Source organism: Chelonoidis abingdonii, chromosome 2, assembly GCF_003597395.2.
Source record: "Chelonoidis abingdonii isolate Lonesome George chromosome 2, CheloAbing_2.0, whole genome shotgun sequence".
Classification (NCBI taxonomy): Eukaryota; Metazoa; Chordata; order Testudines; family Testudinidae; genus Chelonoidis; species Chelonoidis abingdonii.
This window is the reverse complement of record NC_133770.1, coordinates 301160871-301166347: the sequence shown is the minus strand read 5'-3', so window position 1 is coordinate 301166347 and position 5477 is coordinate 301160871. Positions and strand designations below refer to the sequence as shown.

The window sequence follows — 5477 nt, the reverse complement described above, 5'->3', positions numbered from 1 at the left end:
GACGGCCACAGGAAGCCAGGCGCAGGCGTCGGGGAGCTGGCCAGAGCGATGGTGACGGCAGGGCCACAGCCCCTGGGCTGTCGAGCCTCCCTGCTGCCGGCCCTTGTGAGCGGAAGGTGCTGCGGGAGGAACAAAGGCTCCTTCATGGCTGGGCAGCCTCTCAATGGGCCATTGTTCCCCACAGTCCCTGGATTAGAGGGTCCCAGCAGGGAGTGACTCCGGGGGTTGTGCCAGGGCCCTGTGGAGATTGCAGCCCCTTTCATATCACCTGGCCTCTGTGAGCCCTTTGTTCCTCTAGGGCTGGCCCGGTTCCAGGCCCCCCATGCCCCCTCCCTGCGAGGACACCCCAGGTCGGGCCTGTGCTCAGCCCGCGTGCGAGTCTCCGTTCCATCTCCCTCTTTCCCAGCCCCCCACATGTGGCCTCTGTTCGGCCCCCTCAGGTCCCTCCAGCTACCCCCCACCAGTGAGCCTGGCAGCAGGGCCCATAGCTTAGCAAATCCAGGTACAGAGCCATCACTGAGCCCCTCCTGACTAACCCAGAGCTGCTGCCGCCGGCTCCTCCCAGGAGGGTCCCTGCTGCGGTCCCTGGGCGAGGCAGGGCCTGACCTGGCTTGGCATTCCTGGGCCCAAGCCTGCCCTAGACACCTCCCTTGGAGATGGTCTGGCAGCCAGGCAGAGCCCCCGGTGCAGGTGGGACGCCTCGTGCCAGGCCCTGCCCCTTCACACACAGCTGCTGTGCACTGGCCAGCAGCGGGGATTGGCTGAGCCAGCCCCATGGAGCGGGCCCAGCAGTAACCCGACCCCTGGGTGACAAGGGCGCGTATTGCCGGGGTGAAGTCGGAGCCCGGCAGAGAGGCATGCAACCTCCTCGCCAAGCACAGACAGTGACAAGGGCACTTGGCGACCCCTGGTACCTGGGAACCGCGGAGCAGCTGGGAGCTCCCCCGGCTGCAAACCCCAGGGTCTAGTGCTGGCCACACCCCATTGATGTACCTCAGAGTTCCAGTTATTTCTCTTTACACACTGGACCCCTGTCTCAGCCTGGACCCTGCCTTTCCCTCAGCTGTTTTTAGCAGTCTCCCTTCCTGGGCAGGCATTGACTTATCAGAGAATCTCAGGGTTGGAAGGGACCTCAGGAGGTCTCTACTCCAACCCCCTGCTCAAGGCAGGATGAAGCTCCAGACAGATTTTGCCCCAGATCCCTAAATGGCCCCCTCAAGGATTGAATTTACAACCCTGAGTTTAGCAGGCCAATGCTCAAACCACTGAGCTATCCCTCCCCCCCCCGGAGGAGAGTTAAGATTAACCCCCTGGCCAGCCTTAAAAAGGATTTACCTAAAGTGGGAATCCTTTGTTTGATCCCCGTCCCCCTACAGTGGAAAAGTACCAGCAAGTTAAGACTTTGGCCAGTACCAGGTGACACGGTCACCTGACCCTGCTGTATGGATGCAGCAGCCCAGTAAACTTCTCAGGAAGGTGTGAGATTCGCATATTCAAAGTTCTATTGTTCTCTTCCTAATGGCCCATCAAGGCTGATGGCTGCTGTCTGGTGGGTGTTTCCCAAGTACATACACAGTTGTAATTGTTATACAGTCAATGTTCAGAACTTTAGAGACAGAAATGACACATGCATACAAATTGGATAATCACATTCAGTAAATCAGAACCTTTCAAATGATACCTCACATGCCCCATCTTCCATAAAACGTATCTTAGTTATGCCATATTCATATCCTAGCAATATTTCTATGAAGAATATGGACTGTAACGTCACATCCACATTTGAGCCGAAATCCAGGACGCTTGCGATCCGTGTGCATGCACCAAGCTACCCCATGCTAAGCCTCTTGGCACTCTAATACCTGTGGAGACCCCATCTAGACCTTGGGCTTCATAGTCAAAATCCCTGTGGTCTTGACCGTTGTAGACTAACTGACCAAAATGGTGCAATTCATCCACTGTGACTGCCTGCCCTCTGCTGAAACAACAGTTCACTTCCTGGTGCTCCATGTTATCTGTCTTCATGGGCTTCTGGTTTTTGACACGGTCTCCCACAGTATCTTGCCAGCAGTTAAAGATGTATGGGCTGGACGATTGGACTATAAGGTGGATAGAAAGCTGGCTAGATCATCGGGCTCAGTGGGTAGTGATCAATGGCTCCATGTCTAGTTGGCAGTCGGTTTCAAGCGGAGTGCCCCAAGGGTTAGTCCTGGGGCTGGTTTTGTTCAATATCTTCATTAATGGTCTGGAGGGTGGCGTGGCCTGCACCCTTAGCAAGTTTGCAGATGACACTAAACTGGGAGGAGTGGTAGATACGCTGGAGGGTAAGGATAGGGTCCAGAGGGACCTAGACAAATTAGAGGATTGGGCCAAAAGAAACCTGATGAGGTTGAACAAGGACAAGTGCAGAGTCCTGCACTTAGGACGGAAGAATCCCATGCACTGCTACAGGCTGGGGACCGAGTGGCTACGCAGCAATTCTGCAGAAAAGGCCCTGGGGGTTACAGTGGACAAGAAGCTGGATATGAGTCGACAGTGTGTCTGCGTTGCCAAGAAGGCTAATGGCATTTTGGGCTGTATAAGTAGGGGCATTGCCAGCAGGTCAAGGGATGTGATCGTTCCCCTCTATTCAGCACTGATGATGCCACATCTGAAGTACTGCATCCATTTTTGGGCCCTGCACTACAGAAAGGATGTGGAAAAATTGGAAAGAGTCCAGTGAAGGGCAACAAAAATGATTAGGGGTCTGGAGCACATGACTTATGAGGAAAGGCTGAGGGAACTGGGATTGTTTAGTCTGCAGAAGAGAAGAGTGAGGGGGGATTTGATAGCTGCTTTCAGCTACCTGAAGGGGGTTCCAAAGAGGATGGAGCTGGGCTGTTCTCAGTGGTGGCAGATGACATAACAAGGAGCAATGGTCTCAAGTTGCAGTGGGGGAGGTTTAGGCTGGATATTAGGAAACACTATTTCCCTAGGAGGGTGGTGAAGCACTGGAATGGGTTCCCTAGGGAGGTGGTGGAATCTTCTTCCTTAGAGATTTTTAAGGTCAGCTTGACAAAGCCCTGGCTGGGATGATTTTGTTGGGGATTGGTCCTGCTTTGAGCAGGGGGTTGGACTAGATACCTCCCGAGGGCCCTTCCAACCCTGATATTCTATGATTCTATGATCCAAAAGAAGGTGTATGGACCTCTGAGCTGCAGCCATTGCTGGGAGCCCACCAGCACCATGCCAGCCTGTAACCAGGCGGGCTGGGATCAGAGAGACAGAAGGGATCCTCATACCATGGGGGTTGTTCTGCCACATGCTTCTCAGTTACCGTCCCCATGGGGAGGGGACCTCCAGCCCGGCTCCACGCAGCTTCCCCAAGGGAGGTGACTCCCAGCCGTGGCCGGCTCAGCACCGCTGTCTGGCCGGGGAGGAGCGACTTGTCAGTTCTGGCAGGGCCCGCTCTGCTGCGGGAGGCTCCTTGCTGGTGGAGGAGGCCGGCTTGAGATAGGGCTAAGGCCTGGCAGCCATGCCACCCCCTTGTGAGGTGATTGCAATGGGGTCCCTCCCCGGAACGACTCTCCCCAGACTGGGGCTATCCAGGGGCCACCGCTGAGCCCTGCGAATGCAGTGGGACGGGAGCTGGGCCTGCTCCTCTGTTCCTGTCCCACTCTTGTTTAATGGGGAAAGCAGGTGCTGGGCACCAGCGGCCTTTGGTGTAGAACAGCCCCTGTCATGTGGCTGGGATAATGTGGCCTTTTAGTGGGCCATCTCCAGTCAGCTCAGCTTTGTCTGGGCCCCACGGCACTGAGTACAAGCCACCCCTTGAGCACTAGTGGCCTGGCTCCTTTCCCAGCCGGCAGAGACTTTACAGTCGGACAGGTCCATTCTGATGATCTAGGCTGGTCCCCCGCAGATCACAGGCCTGTCACTCCTCCCGGTCTCTCTCCGGTGCTGTCTGACTCTCCGGCTCAGTACACAGCCATCCATCTGCTGCACTTTGCTTCCGAGTTTCCGCTGCAGCCTGCTGCTGTGTTCGGCCTTGCCCCGCACATTGGCTAGCCTGGGGCAAGCATCAGGGCCCATCTGGCCCGCTGTCCTGTCCTGTCTCGAAGCGGGGCAGCCGCAGCTGCTGCAGGGAAGGTGTCAGATTAAGAACCCCGTGGAGGGCAGATGGGTTGATTGGCCCCAGCAGAGTCTCCTTCCAAACCCCGATGTCAGCCGGAAAGCACGAGGTTTGGTCTCCCGTCTGAGCTATGTGTTTGAATGAACTTGGGAGAGTCTCATTGTCCATGGAAGTAGCCAGTCCTACTTCGCGTCTTGCCTCCGTGACGTCCTGTGGCACCGAGCTGTGCCGTCTGTGTGGGAAACTGCTTCCTGCCATTGGCTTTGGGTGGCTGGCCTTTCAGTGTCATCGACCGTCCCGTGTCAGTATGGTCTAGGCTGTCATCACGACGCCTCTGGGCAGCTCCTTTGTACAATCCCAGCTTGTCCCTTAGCTATTATGGGAGCACCGAGAAGCCACAGCCCAGGGGAGTAGGTGCTAGGGGCTGTACAATCATAGAATCATAGAACTGTAGGACTGGCAGGGACCTCGAGAGATAGTCTAGTCCAGTCCTCTGCACTCATGGCAGGACTGAGTATTGTCTAGACCATCCCTGACAGGGGTTTGTCCAACCTGCTCTTAAACATCTCCAGGGATGGAGATTCCACAACCTTCCTGGGCAATTTATTCCAGTGCTTCACCACCCTGACAGTTGGGAAGTTTTTTCTAATGCCCAACCTAAACCGCCCTTGCTGCAATTTAAGCCCATTGCTTCTGACCCTGTCCTCAGAGGTTAAGAGAACAAGTCTTCTCCCTCCTCCTTTCTGTACTTGAGGAGAGTGCTTCCAGGGCCATAATCATTCTCGCTGCCCATCTCTCAGCCCCCCCTAGTTCTCTGTGAGGACAGCCCGGAGCATGGCTCCCAGGGGAGGGGGCCCCATCGACGTGTAATGGGGTGGGACCATTCTCCAGCCTCTTCCTTAGCACTCGGACATGTTGTTGTTGTTTATTATTAGGGCTGTCAAGCAATTAAAAAAACTAATTGTGATTAATTGCGCTGTTAAACAACAATAGAATACCATCTATTTTAAATATTTTTGGATGTTTACTATATTTTCAAATATATTGATTTCAATTACAACACAGGATACAAAGTGTAATGTGCTCACTTTAGTTTTGATTACAAATATTTCCACTGTTAAAAAACAAACAAAAAATTTTTTTTCAAGTCACCTCATACAAGTACTGTGGTACAATCTCTTTATGGTGAAAATGCAACTTACAAATGTAGAATTATGTACCAAGTGTGATACAGCATGGCCAGAAGGCGGCATAAGAGTGTTAGCAGGGGGCCTTATTCCCTGCCAAGGGAGGAAGGTTTGCTTTAGATTAACTAGAACAGCTGTGGCCAATTAGAGCACCTGACTCCAGTTAGAGCACCTGACTC

General features: G+C 54.1%; 1 protein-coding gene across 1 annotated transcript in view; it reads left to right on the top strand.

Moving 5' to 3' along the window:
• The first annotated feature begins 368 nt into the window (after positions 1-368).
• The window catches only part of SLC52A2 (solute carrier family 52 member 2), a 397658-nt gene continuing 392549 nt past the window's right edge, over positions 369-5477 (top strand). Inside the window, exon 1 of the mRNA XM_075063324.1 lies at positions 369-378. The gene's annotated coding sequence lies outside the window, so the exon portion shown is untranslated. The remainder of the gene's footprint in view (positions 379-5477) is intronic.